This window comes from Hirundo rustica, chromosome 4, assembly GCF_015227805.2.
Source record: "Hirundo rustica isolate bHirRus1 chromosome 4, bHirRus1.pri.v3, whole genome shotgun sequence".
In the NCBI taxonomy this organism is placed as follows: domain Eukaryota; kingdom Metazoa; phylum Chordata; class Aves; order Passeriformes; family Hirundinidae; genus Hirundo; species Hirundo rustica.
Window position 1 is genome coordinate 50,364,964 of NC_053453.1, and position 15,752 is coordinate 50,380,715.

Here is a 15,752-nt window from a genome sequence, read left to right on the forward strand (position 1 = left end):
TGCCTGGGGTTTTTTTACTGCATAAACTAAAACTTGCCTTTTTTGAGAAAAAACAATTGCAAACCAAATCCAAAATAACAGCCCAAACCAGCCATTCTCAGTACAGTTGTTGAAATTCAGGGTATCACTTCCTAGCACTTCATTATAACTGAATACATTTCTGCTGCATGAGGTACAGTAATGAACATCACCTGTGGACAGTTCAGAGGAGATGGGTGTGCTTGGTTGTGAGCTTTACAATACTGAGTGTGATAGTACTGTGTCATTCTGAAATGTGTTTTGCTATTGAAAAAAACTGCAGAGTGAAAGTTCATTTATTAATGTTTGAAAGTACGAAGTTAAACTAAGTTCTAATAGAGTCTAATAAACATAGTTATGAAAAGCCTCAGAATTAAAAAAAAGGCTAAATTTATCCTCAAGGCTCTGCTGGTGTTCATAACTTCCTGGACAGGAAGTTTGTACTATCAGTAGAGCATCTTGCTTTTTTTTCTGCAAAGGCCTACATGGAAGATAGTTTGGAGAACTTCATTTTATATAGAAAACTGCCTCTAGAAGCCTGGTAGGAAAACTTACCATGTTTTGTTTTACATTTTCTATGGAAATTTAAACTAATCTACAGTTTAGGTTAACACTCTTCATCTTGTTTAGAAATGCTGGTTTAATGTCTAATCAAGCTTTCACATCAGCTCACCTGAAAGAGGCTGTGCCCTTTCCCAGTCTTGGTCACTGAATCTTTCCAGTGTGTGCTGTTCCAGTTCTTACTGCAACTCTAACTTTGTTGGTAAGCACCAGTTTTAAATCAAAATTCTGTGGCCTTTACCGTATTACTTATAAAAGGCCTGGTGAAGAGAGAGTTTTGTAGAGATCATACCTGCTCTGGCCCCTTCTGCCTAAGACCTTTATTTGTATAATGTCTGTTTGTATACTGTTTCACTCTAGGGAATTATTTGGGAATCTTAATCTGGGATCACAAGTGATCTCACAAGGATAACTGCTAGCTGCAGAAAACTTTATGTCTGCCATGACCCTTTATTCAAAATAATTTTATAATAAATGTAAGGAGAATGTGATAATAAAGGTAAAGACTTGAATTAAGCATCTACAATTCCAAGAGTACCAAATGTATGTAAGTATTGCAGAAGCAAATTCCCTACAGTGACCAGATTTCAGGTAAGTAATGATGGACACAATGGTTTCTATATAAAATAATGTGCTCACATTGATCTAGTTCTTAAAACATTAATCACTAAATGCTTCAAGTGGATTTTCAGCTCACTGTTGTCATCTGCACATTTTAGAGTACATCAGATTCCAGTTCAGCTGAAATAAATGAATGCCTTTTTCTTTACTCTAGGAACTGAACATCACCTCGCGGATATGTTAAGTAGCAACGAAATTGTGGGCACTTGCTGTGAAATCCACTAATTCACCCCTCCCGGTAGGGAAATGAGGTTTTTTGACAGCCCAGCAATACAAACTTATCTTTTTTTTAATTCCAGCCCCTGCCACTTCTGCTGACTGGCTTTCGAATTGCAGCCCCATTTCCTGTGTCTCATTGTGAACCCAGTGGTAGGTTTGTAGTGCTGAAGCACAGCTTGAGTGCTGAGGCTCCTGAGTGGCTCCCATGGTGGCACCAGGCCGCTGCTCAGTTCACTCCACTGAGTTCTCTGGCAGTGATCTCCTCATCTTAGTAACAACAGGAAACCTGAGAGCACAAGCAGCACGAAGATGCTAATGGGCGTTAAGGGATTCAAAGCTTGGATAGGGATAGTGGTCTTTGCTGGAGGAACAAAGCTTTGTTTCTCAATAAAATTAGGAAGAAGCATAAAGATTGCTGGTAAATAAAAGCTGTGTAGTTACAGTTGTTTACAGTTTTAGGTATTTTTAACATGCTTATATAAAAATTAAAATTGTTCTGATTTTAAAGTTTATGAAAGGTATTTTTGAACATTTTAATATTTTAAGAACTTTTTACAATTCAGCTTCTCAAATACTATAGAATGTCTTGCAAGTATGTGTCATGCTACTTGCTAGCTGAAAGAAGTTGCAGGAATTAAATATTCAAAAATCAACTAAACTCTTGATAGCCTGTGTTCTCTCTCAAAATAAAGGGGTAAATTCTGCATCCCAAGGAGATGAGTTTTTCATATTGCCTCCTAATTAAATGGGTAGATAATAACTTTTTTAAAAGGTCATTTTTTGGCTTTGTCTGCCATTGCCCAAGCTACTTAAAAGTTACATTAAGGTATCTGCTTTATACTATTCCTTCACTGTGTCCTGCCTTGCCTCATTTTAGTATGAGTGGAAGTGGAATATATCTATTTCCTAAAGCTTTCTGCTAATCTCAGTATTAAATCTTAATGTTTTTAACAATCTCTGAGAGCATTGTTTTGTAATTAAATATAAGATGAACTTATGCCATATCTTCTGTATGAGTTAGTTGGCAGTGTGTGGAGCATAATGCATGAACTGGTTAGTGCAGCTTCCCTAGGACAGAGTCTGATGAAACCACCATGATTTAATTTGAGTTACATAACTGGTAAGTATCTGACAGACACATGGACAAATGAATGCTTCGGAAGTGGTACTCAGAGGCAGTAAGTGCTGAATAAAGAGGCATCCTCTACACAACTTACCTGTGGAACAAATCTGCAAACCTCATTCCACCGCTACCACGGACGGTGAAACCGCCAGGAACAACTTCTGTCAGTGTCATTATATTGTTCTAGTAACGTGGAGGTTTTGGGCACTGGAAAATGCTTTTGCAGGGAGAATTACCATGTTGCAGTCCATGACAGTGAATGTCTTGCCGGTAAGAAGAGCCATGCTCAGCTGCCAATGTTTCAGCGGAGGCTGGTGTAAAGGGGCGCCTCCCATGGAGTAGGAGCCATTCCCAGGTGCCACCACACTGGGAAAGGTCACCTGGCTGCCTGGAGCTTCCATCCACTTCTGATGCCCCGTTTCATAATAAGACTGTAAAACAGGGGTTTAGTTTTGGAGGGGTTTTTGTTGTTGTTGCTTTTTTTTCAAATTTTGATAGCTTGGCTTTGTTTCTACTGCCTTCTTTATGGCATGTTTCCCTCTTTAAGTAATTCACATGATCTGCCTAAACAGCTGCAGAAGAAAGATTTTTTTTTTCTTCCCCTTTTTAGCTTTAAATAAATTATAAGAACTTATTTTTCTATATGTCTTCCCTTATGGTAAGATTTTTACCTGATTTGTCGTGCTTCGTCATTATCTCTTAAAAGTTTAGAATATTTTTTTCTGGTTTTTCTGTCATTGTACAGATGAAAAGCTCCACCTTGATAGAAACAATTTATTTGTTCAATTTTCTCGCTAACTAGAAAAACCCCTTGTTTTTAGTAAAAGAACGTACAGAGAGTGCCTATGTTTCTTTGGGAATAACCAAATGTAATCTTTTACAAATGCTTATCTTACCCACCTTTGCCAGATGGTAATCTAACATGACAGTTTATATTAACACTATAGTGTGTGGTAAGTGATCTGGAGTTATTTCTTTTTATATCCTGTTTGGCTATTCAAAAATTTAGAGGCAGAATGACTAAGCAGACAGAAAAGGAAATTATATAAAATTTAATGTAGGAATGGGGTTGCCTTATTTTTGTCAAATAAAGAAGATAGCATAGAAAGCAGCTGTCTCTTCATTCCTCTGGAATCTTAATGTAGTTTTTTCCTTCCAGTTATTTTTGATTCTATTTCTAACAAGAGGCTGGAACTCAGGATAGGTACAATAGGGAGTTTTTTAAGATGTCATCCTGCAGTGCCACATACTAGAACATGTTGCTGTGGCTGTGTCCTCCACGCCTGGAACATGACAATATACTGGACACCAACAAAATCACAGCTGTTTACCTGAACTGAGTTTGATGTAGAAATGAGGCTTCTATGCTTAAACTTAGCAGGAAGATAGCAGGAAGTCTCCTGAAAAATCGCTTCCTTCTAAACATGAGATTTGCTATTTCTGCAGTATTCACCAAAAAAATACATCTGTTTACAGACTTTTTGAGTTTGTATGTGTCTATGTGTATATATATTTTGAAAGTATTTATACCACAGCTTTCTTAAAGAATTATTAAAAATGTCACCTCCAGCATTTCATTTCCTATCCAGAAATAATACAAGAAATAGGGTGAGTTGCAAACAGTCATTGAGAAATTCTTTAAAGCAGTATCAGAGCTATTTGCTTTAACTGGGTCCTAAATCCCTCCAAATCAACTGGCAATGTAACTCATGGAAACTACAAGTTTCAAACTCACACTCATCTGAAGATATATCCGAGAGGGGTCATGACCTGAATGCTGTTCTTAAACCTTCCTTTGCAATTATCAGGAGCATTTTCAGCTTATGCAACAGGAAAGAATTCCTTCAAAGTCATAATGTTAAGAAGATTTATAAGACTCCTTGAAATGGAACTTGACAAAATACTTAAACAGGCAGAGCAACCTAGAGTTGATCTCTTTTGCCTTTTCATTATGCAAAGCATGTCTCTTATTTAGCTACTCTAAGTCAAGGAAGGAAAAAGGAGAGTGAGATAAGCATAGAGAAAACAATACACTAGAACAAATTCTGAGCACCTTATTAATGAAGACGTGCTATGTGGCTGAGTAGTTGTCATCCTTAATGTCAGTATGATTGCCTTCAAATCCGCAGCTGGTGGAATCAAAAGGAATATTTTTATTTAGCAGCAAATAATCTGTTACTGCCTGTACATTACTTATTTTTTTCTTCTCCATCTGGTGATAAAACTTATATATGGAGCAACATCATACTGCATGTGTTAGCTAGATATTAACTGACAAACACTATCATAACCTCCCACTTTGCTGATGTCCTTTCACTTTAAGGACCCTTAGAAACTTATTATGCCAATCAGGAGATCCTACATCAAGTGGGATTTATGAATGACAGGAAACTTAAGTATCAGATAGTATCGAATCTCACCCACCCTCCCATTCCTGATATCCACTGGAAATGTGCCTGCCAGATGAATCTGAGCCTGAAACACTGGAGGTGATTACTGTGAGAACTTAATTGAAGCTGTGTGTAACTAAAAAAGCATAAGGCAGAGCTGTAGCACAAACACATCCCTCAGCATGATGTACATTTTCACTACAACCATCCTAACAGGGATGTGAGGAAGACAGGGTTGTATTATGGAAGGAAGTAGATAAGAAAGACAGAATTTCTATGAAAGGAAATTTTAAAATAGCAGCAAGAGAGAAATGCACAATAAACAGACAAGCTGAATATTAATTAAATCAGGTGCTATGAATGTTTACTTACTGTATACACAATGTGCATTAGATCAGGTACATTAAAAAATGCATCAAAACATTCAAAATAATTGGCAAACATGTTTTGATGCAAAAACAATCCTACCAGAAAGAAATTGACTTGGCTCCTTCAGCAAATCTCAAATGCTGTTTCCTTACTCATATGGTGGTAGTGAAATGTTTCAGTCTCTCCTCACAGAAAACAAGTGTTAGGACAAGAGGAAACCACCTCAAGTTGCACTAGGGGAGGTTTAGGCTGGACATTAGGAAAAATTTCTGGACCAAAAGGGTTGTCAAGCACTGGAACAGTCTAGCCAGGGAAGTGGTGGAGTCACCATCCCTGAAAGTATTTTAAAGATGTGCAGATGTAGCACTTAATGGACACAGTGCAGTGGTGGACTTGTCAGTGATAGGGCTATGGTTGGACTCAAGGACTCTAAAGGTCTTTGCCAACCTGAAGGGTTTGGACTAATACAGGGGAGCGTCTTCACTGGGATATTGTCGAAAAAACCAATAGTTTGACAAAATGATAACATCAAAATAAAACGGGGCAGTTCCATAATTTGACGTTTCAAATTTTAAAATGTTTTATTGTATCTTCAGTATAAAAAGGAATGATGTGATAAAATAGTAGTGTCATAGAAGTTCATTAATTTGCCATTACAAAGTCTATTTTCAGAAAACTACAGTGTGTAGTAGGTCCAGAGGTGTTAAAAGAGGAAACAAATGTAAGAAAAAAGCAGTTATCAGATTTATGTGACTTCAGAATTTTCCTACTTGAATTATTCATCCTACTTTAGTTATTCACCCTGCTTTATTGGAGGTGGATCTTATTAGCTCCAATTTGTTGCATACTTAATTGTTTGATTAAAGATTACTTTGCATTAGTTATTGCATATTTTTCTAGGATTATGCCAGCCTATTTGCATATCCATTGCAGAGTGTGTCTCTGTACTTTCTATTCTCTTAACAGAATATGGAAATAGAATTTCTATCATAAAGAGCTGCACTAGTTTTCTTCCAATATGAAAGAATGTAGAGATTAATTCCTAGATCTGTTTCTCTGAATGAGCTCCTGTTAGAAATGTGTTGTGGATATGCTGGTACTCCTGTAGTCCTCTCTGCCACCTTTGCTTCTGATGCTCTTGGGTAGGTCAGTATGCTATTACATTCTTGAAACATTAATCTTACATGGAATAATTTTTTGTGCATGGTTCTTCCTTTGAGATCTTAGCTTTTACTTAGCTGCTGAAATAAAATCAGGGCTTTCTGCCTGGGGTTGATAGTCACCTTCAGTTTAGATGAATGAGTGTAATCAAATTAATTAGACATAGATTTTACCAATTGTTTTTTAGACTAAGACCTATTGTATTGTTAGAAGGCTCAAAATCAGGGAGTTGCACATCAGCAAACAAATTGCTCATGTTAATATTTTTCTCTGCAATCCAGTTACACAAGAGGTAATTGAGATTAAGAAATTCACTGCATAACCATGTCCTCATGAAAAAGCAATAACCTTCTTCCTTAGGCAGTGCTTAGGCAGGACTAGCTGTCTGATTTTAATAAACACTCTAGAATGTTGTTTTGGGGGCTTGAATAAGTAATTAAGAATGAAGAACCTTTTTAATTTGGGGCTAACTGAATAAAATATGTTGGGGCCCTAATCTTGTGCTAGGAGCAAAGTACTAGTTTCACAAAATCACCTTTTCTGACAAATTTGATATGGTTTTTCTCTGACAGACAGCTGCAGTACCCTTAACATCAGAATAACTGTGTGGTTGTATATGTACTGTACAAAACCACAGTAAACACTGTGCTATGTATTTTAATTTACATATGAAGACTCCATTAAACTACACTCATATACAAGACAGTAACCTGAGATAAAACCAATTAGCAAGACGATGAGCAAAGCTTACATACCTGTTATTTGTGCTGTGTTGCTATCAGTGTGCACACATACAAGTCCATGCTAAAATGTCATTTCTCAGAATAAAAGCATGTGTTTCCAAGTGGAATACAAATCAAGCCCAAGCCTATTCTAAATTAAAATATTTGAATGAAAACAATATATTAACTCGGTTTAAGTCTTCCCCCTGACCACTGTGATTCCTAAGTTCTTTTTTAGGAAAAATAATTGGTTTATATTTAACTTTTCCACGTCCTGTTGTAATGCATTAATTGGGTTTATATTTGTAATGTTCTTTTCTATCTGTCCCTGCCCAGCGGTGCCCATCCCCCTCACTGAGATGTTACCTAATGCTGTTTTATCACTGATTGGGCAATGCCTCTGGGTCTCGCCTGTGGGCACTGCCCCCTGGGGGAAAAAGCCGCGGCAGGGGAGGGGCCAGCACTCTCTGGCCTCGGCTCTGCATCGGGAATGTCTCCAAAGCTGAACAGGACATAAGAATAAAAGCAGAACTACCCAAACCGAAGTCAGAGACTCAAGACTCTACCTTTACCTTCAGCGGCCATCTAGTCTCGTGGGCAAGGCTACAACTGGTGCCCGAACTGGGGCTTGAAGCCACAAAAGGTTCCCAAAAAGCTGGAACCATTCAGAGAGCACGTGGCTGAGGAAACCCACGCAGAGACAGACTCATCAGGCTTGGCGTTCGCTCTGGAGTCTCCAGACACAGGACTCTACAGGCCACGGCTGCAATTTTCTTCCTTGGACTCAAAAATGCCATAGGAGTGCTGCAAAGAAGCCCACGACCGGCAAGCTGCCTAAGGACGGCCACATGCTTGTGGAAAAATGACCCTAGGATCAGAGACTGAAAACTCTATGCACCAAAGAGGGGTCTCTAGGTAAAAGGAGTGATCAAGAAAGAAACGAAAGAAACGCAGGAATTTTGGTGAGTATTACTTTCGGTTTTCTAAGGGAAAATCTTTTTCAGAGGTAGGATTCCTCAGGGAAAATGGTTTTCTTCCTCTCTCAGGGAGGGTTTTGCTTTCAGAGTGAACCTTCGGAGTGCTTTGGAGATAGCACGCTTCTTTCGGCAGCTGGGGGCGGGGGAGGGGAGGGTGGAACCCCTTTTGGCTTTTTTTTCTCTCCAGCAAGTTTTTTTCTTTTCAATTTCTCGGTCACAATAGGGAGGACACAGAAATTCAAAATCAGAGCCAAAAATGGGTGCAAGATTGTCTGTTCCCCACAAAAGACTCTATTATTACATTTTCTATACCTTGAATAATGACGAGACCCATTATTCAAAGAAACAGCTGAAAAAATTACCCCTGTGGTTGTTTTCTCAGTTTCCACACTTATCATTAGAGCAAATAAGCTCCCCAGAATTCTGGGAGGCTATAACAAAAAAAATAGTTGAATCTGGCTCCTCAAACAATAAAGAAGATGCAAATTTTGCTTTTTATAGCTTAAAAATTAAGTTTGCATTGCAAAAGCAAAATAAAAAGGAAAAAAGGCCAGTTCTTTGTGAATTTTCCCCCACTTATACCTTTGCAGGCAGTCCGAGTGCTCAAACCTCCCATCTTAGTGGTCCCCAGGTGGGGGGGTCACAAGATGGAAGGGATTCCTTTGTCCAAAATGGCTGAAGCCGTGTGCTCCAGAGCCATGAGGAGCCCTTTGTCTGCTCCTTGTTCACTTCGGCACCTCCCTCTCCTCTGACTCTGTCCTCTACCCTCAAACCTCTGCCCTGTGACTCCTCCCCGTGTGACTCAAGCCTCCAGCCTCTCCCTGCCCCTGGTTCCCACGGTTTCCCTGCCCACAGTCCCGGTTCCCGCACCCCAGGGTGGGGGAGCCGGGAACCTGGAAGCAGGGAGCGATCCCGACTTTCCTGCCATTCAATTACCAACCCAGCCCGATAAGTCTTTCCAACCTTATAGTAAAACAAAGCAGCTTCCATCAGAACTTTCAGTAATATTTGTGGAATGTTTAACACGAGCTATCGAATTACAGGTTAAGAATAAGGGAACCCAGGAACAGGTCCTGGAGGAGATGGCTCTGGCCGATGCAGATGAACAGTGCAAGGCAGCCATCCTCAGCCTGTCCACAGAACCAGCTCCAGCTTTACATGACATGCTCCAGGTGTGTGCCAGGAAGATTCCCTTCATAAAAGCTCATCAAAACCACAATTCCAGAGTCAAGCCACCACAAAAAGCTGCTGCAAACACCATGCTTCCTGTACTTGTGCCACGGCCACCACCCAAGAGAGGAACAAAGTGTCTCCTGTGCAATGAGGCTGGACATTGGGCATCTCAATGCCCTTTGAAGAAGCCGTTTCTGGACTTTCGGGACAATGGGGGTGGGAGGTCTCAAAGGTCTAAAGGGAATTTTTCAAAGAAACTAGAAAATGTTAAACTAAATAATCCTGCTTTAACCAGTTCTGCCTTTCAGCAAAAGTCACCGGGTATGATAGTAAAGGATCCAGCGACCAGAGAAACAAAAAGTCCTCATGATCAGGTCACCTGGGGTCGTGGGTACGCCTATGTGTCCACTCCCCCAGATCTCAAGTGGGTGCCAGCTGAGTGGGTGAAACCCTTCATCCCCAAAACTGCAAAACCCCCTGCAGAGGGCCCACAAGTGGCCAGTGCTGCCTGGAGGAGGAGAAAGCGCCGAACCTTCTCCTTCTAATTATCATTATTCCTTGACAGTGTCTTTCTAAACAGTTTGCACTAAAAGTTATTTTTCTTTTGCAACTTTAAAGGTACTCAAGATCCGAACTCTGAGCATCTCTCACGAACCGAGCCTTCCTCCTTCTTAATTTAATAAGAAAAGGGGAAATGTTGTAATGCATTAATTGGGTTTATATTTGTTATGTTCTTTTCTATCTGTCCCTGCCCAGCTGTGCCCACCCCCCTCACTGAGATGTAACCTGTGGTGGTGCAGAACTGTTTTATTAGGTTTTTATAAGAAGTTTATGTTATGGTTCATTTCACTGTATCCCCAATGTTGTAACCCTTTTTGTGTTTTCTGTATAACAAGGTGTTTTGTGTCAGTCCTCCCACCCTCCTCGCTCTGGGGCAGCCTGTCTATCACTTTGAGGAGCCCTCCCAGATTGTGAAATCTCAGGGAGAGGGCTTCAGGTGATAGGTCCCCTGGGGGGAATTCCTTTAGCTCTGGATTTTAGTGGTCCAGGGCTTGGGGGTGGGCACATCTTGTTACCCCCTGAATCCCCTGATTTGTTGTCTTGTTGTATCCTCCCTGGAACCCCTCCCCCGCTTATAAGGGTTAGGAGGGAGATTCAAACAGTCTCAGCCGCTCAGCTCAGAGCTCTCAGCCCGGAGCACTCTCTCCGCTCCTCAGCTCTGGAGCTAATAAACATCTTTTAACCTGCTAAGCTGAGAGCCAGCCTTTTCTCTTTTGCTGCTGTTGCTGTCACAACACAATTGGGTCCAGCTGCTAAGCTGAGAAGCTGAAACTAACTGGGACCTTCTGTGGCTGTGTTGACCCGAGCTAGCGGAGGTCATCTCCCGCCCAGTGCGGGGACAGAACCAGACACAGAGGTTGGTGCCCAACGTGGGGCAGACCACGCTGGCAGAAGCAGCTTGGACCACGCGGGCACGGCCCCGCGGTGACAGTAACCTAATGCTGTTTTACCACTGATTGGGCAATGCCTCTGGGTCTCGCCTGTGGGCACTGCCCCCTGGGGGAAAAAGCCACGGCGGGGGAGGGGCCAGGACTCTCTGGCCTCGGCTCTCCATCGGGAATGTCTCCAAAGCTGAGCAGGACATAAGAATAAAAGCAGAACTATCCCACCTGAAGTCAGAGAGTCAAGACTCTACCTTCAGCGGCCGTCTAGTCTCATGGGGAAGGCTACAATGTCCCTTATTTTATATACTTTTATTTATGTCTCCTTATGGTTATAATTCTTTTCAGCTGAAGTGCCCTAGTCTATTTAGACTTTACAAAGACTCTATATAATATACATCTGATTATAGCTCTTCACCTTTACTGTACCTTGCTTAGTTCTGATGTAATGTTTTTGAGACAGGACAAACTCAGTGGTTTTATACATTGACATATTGATGCTAATTTCCTTTCCTAATAATTCCCAATAATTGTGTTTGCCATTTTGATTACCATACAGCATTAAATGGACATTTTTATAGACATGTATGGAGATGTAACAACAGTTTTGGAATTGTAAAAGGGGAATCCAAAATATCTCTCCACTAAAGAATTATTCCTTTCTTTTGTCAGTATTGAGTTCCACCTTCTGTCTTACAATCTACTAGAACAATGTTCTCTTTCATACTCAGTTTTAGTCCAAGCTATCCTGAAACCTGTTGTTTTGTTACTTTATTTCACTTCTTAATCTCTTCAGAGGCTCTTTATGAGCCTGCTGGCAGTCCAGGTCCTAGGAGAGCTGTGCTGACAACCTCTCACCAATGTGAAAACTGGCCATTTTTCCCTTTTACTTTCCTTCCTTTAACCAACTGTCCACTGGCAAGAGAATCATCCTTCTTAATAATTTGATTTCTTTAAAAATATTCTCTAAGGACCTTGTCAAAAGCTTTTGGAAAGCCAAATACAACCTACTGATTGACTTGCAATTTTCTATATGCTCTTTGACTCCTCCAAAGAACTTCTATAGAAACATGAGACATGACTTGCTTCTCCACAAGCTGTACTGAATCTTCACCGTTGTATGCAGCCAGATGTCTACCAGTTTTCCAAGCATGCAAATCAACTTAGTAGCTCTCCGGGTCCCCTTCAAGCCCCTTAGGAGCTATTAGGATCACATTTGCCACCTTCCACTCATCTAGTACCAAGGCAAATTGAAACAATAGCTCACATGTCATAATTTTAATTTCATGAGTGTTAGATCGGAGGTTCTTCAGACTCTGGGAAATTGAATCTGGTCCAGGCAAGTTATTTTTATTTATTTATTTGTTTCAACAAAGCAAAGTCCCTTTGCTTATGGGACTGTAACTTCAGTTAACACCTTGGACTTGGCCTGTAAAGAAAGGCCCTGGTAGTTGAAATGTCGACTACTTTTTCACCACAAATAGTTATATCCACTGGAAAAAAAAACCCAAACCTGGCCAGACTAAGAATCCAGTGCAAAGTTAGCTAGCTGCATAATCTGTGTTAAGAATAAGCATCAAAGCTAAAACTTGAAAGGATTTGGTAAATTAAAGCTAGTAAGAGAATCAGTGGAAGACTGTACATTTGACGATGCTATACAGAGAAAAAAGAGTGCTGTGTCCATTTTGTTCCAGGTTAATTCCCACTACAACATTAATCAAAAATCTGTCTTCAGCATGTATTTCTCCTTTGAAATTTCAAATACATTCTGCCTTGTTCATCACCATATGTATGCACAAATAAAACCTAAATGCACAATGTATGAATGCTCACTCAACCATTTATATAAATTCTGAGGACTGATTTACCACTATGTATTCATGTAGGATAGTTACTATTAGAAGATACAAAGCCAGAATAGACCCTCTGGCAGAATACTTCTAGCTATGCTATTGCCTTACATTGCACCAGCCCTCTGTGGTGCTTTCCTGGATGTTACTGATGGAGAGCAAGGATAACACTTGCACACAATTCTGTCAGCTGTCTTTACTTGCAGTTGCAGTCCCTTGTCACTTGCATGTTTCAGCTGAGACTTCTCTATGATCCTACTTTTAGGCAGTCAAAATCTGATGTGTAGGCAATGTTGTACATACCCTGAAGGGAAGATAACAGGAGGAAAATATTTTATATTTTATAGAAAGAGGTTGCAACCTATCAAATGTAGAAACAAGTTTTTTATACAATAAGATGTGCATTAAGTAGTACAGGAAAAGTTTAGTACTGTACTGTATCTGTCAGCACACACTGGATTGGGGCATCTAATCAGCATGCTGCTCTTACCAACTTGTATCCACATTTCATTGTGCGTTTCTCTCTAATGCATGAAAAATAGTCTCAGGCATATTTTGATAGCACACTGATGTAAACCTAACACAGAGCAGAAGGATTGGATGAATAATCTTACTGCTAATCCCACCTGCTGTCACACACAAGAAATACATGTAAAGATATGTATAGATATCCCAGTTAACCTTAGCATCTGCCATCAGAGCAAAATCACAATCACTGGAAATGGCACAGCAGACAGATTTGACGTTCTGTCAGTACCATACCATGCCCATATTCTGGTGGTTCGCCTCTCCAGCGCTGACACAACCTGCAGTCTGTGTGTTCTTGACACTTTCCAGCAGTGGGATGTTTCAGCCCTGTGGGGAATGCAGCACACTTCCCGTGGTATATTCATATGACTGCAGATTAGTCGCTGTGAGACAGAATCACAGTTTTATTTCTTGCTCTTCTTAAATGTGTTCAGAGCCCCATAAGAATGATGCTGTGGGGTCACTGCAAATGCTGAAAGTGTCTTGCTGTTGTGCAACAATCAATAAGGGACCTGTTTTCCATTCTCTTCCCCTGAAAATTTCCAACATGCTTGAAATGAAGTTAAGTGTTTATAGAAAATGGGAACTAGTCAGAATTGTTTGGTCCAAGACAGGATTGTTGTGGATGAGCTGTGAAAAATGGCTTTTCCCTCACATGTTACTCCAACTTCTACTTAATCAGGTATGTACAAGAATCCATGAAGTCTTTTAAGACCACAGATCTCTTGGTGTTTTTACATCCCTCATGAGTTTGTTTTAGTACCTTCAGTTTCTATAATTTTCTTTTACAGTGGGGGAGGATGCAAGTCCTTTAGCATATTTCAGTGGTGAGAGCTAAACTAAGCATCATGTGAGTATTATGGTGTGTTCCAGTTTTCCAAACTGAGACCATGTCCACTGTGCCATCTACCTGCTGAGCCTATCCCTGAGGAGGGCTGACCTGCATCCGGGTTCTACCTTGGCAGGGAACCAGGACACGATGGCATTCACACCTGGCCTCAAGAACTCATCGCTTGAAACACAGTTTCTTTTTTATGCTATAGATATACACTCTAAAGAGCAAAATACAATATCAAGACTGAAAAACACTTGCCACCCAGATACATGAAAAATACTGCTTTCTCATGGGCAGCCGTCACAAAAATTAGAATAATAATCAGGCTTATTTAATGCTAATTTATTTTTTGCTGTCAAAAAGAGCTGATGGTTCATTCTAGCATTTTGTGCTGTCTCAGAATACCCCTCAGAATCTGTAATTGGGATCTTTGTCCTTCCCTATATATTTACGTGAGAGAATTGATAATACATAGTCCTGAAATATGATATCAATATGTTTGCTATTCCACACAACTTTTTTTTTTTTTTTTTTTTTTTAATCTAACGGATTTAGTGGTTTTCTTCAATACCTGCAACTCAGTTTTTTGTACTCCCATGCATCTGCTTGAAAATAGAGAGGGAAAAATCATGGAATGTTAGAAAGCACCCACTTAATTTGCCTTTAATTCAGGAGGCTGCAGGAGGAAGAAATGAAGAAGTTGCCACCCTGATACGAGAACAAAGCTGAGTGATAGTTGCATTGTAAAAACATTAAGGAAACTCTCTACTTTTTACAGTCACTTCTAGTTCTTTCAAATTACAAACCTGTTAAAGAATTTTTAGGTGGGATAAGTGCTCTCTCTGGTACTTTAGAAAATGGAAGAAAACAGAAGGAAAAGCATATGTTGTGTTGAGAGAAATTTTGAGATTGAAGGTGTGATGCCACTTTGACAGCTGCAGTGGTCATAACTTAAAATGTCTTCACAAATACTAAAATCATAGAATCAAAATTCTGCTGTGATATGGAACATCACTGCTCAAAAAGCATATAACATTTTGAAAGATATTTTTGCTGTTTTACTATTTTTTTCCTCATCTGTAACTACTGCAAATTATACAGCTATGTTTCTACATTCTATGTCTAATTCACTTATTTATCATACATACACCTTTTAACACTCCACAGTGTCGTCCTGATATTAGCAGGAGCAATAAACCTAAGACATTTATAAACACAAAGGAGTCCGCTGAATCTAATGAATAGGTTTGACAATTTACATTGAACTCAGTCTAGATATTTTGTTTTTCTTTCTACAGTCCACTGTCAATTTCATCCCTGGAAACAGACCAGCCTGTGTTCTCAATTCTTTGCTTCAATAGCTCTTTGAATTTATCCACGTTTAACCCTTCCATTAAATAGTGCTGCTTACATTTCTTTTTACTTTTCAAATTGACAGAATTACTCTGTTCTGCCCTATTTGTTAATGAAACTAAATCTTCTATTTGGCCTTCACAGGTTTCTTTTGGGCACTAGACTATGAGTTTACTGGGGTTTTGAGCCTTGCTACATTCATAAAATCTTTCTGAATTTGCTGGCTACTGTATGCATCTGCTCCATTGATATTTCTATGTTGATTCTCCATACTGTTCCTCAACAGCTTTCTGGAAGATCATTTCAATTAGAGCACAGTCTTGAGATTCTATTTTCCCTAGAAGAATTATGTAACATTTATATTGAGTCATATTTGCCATCTGCTGATCCAAACACATAAACAATACAAA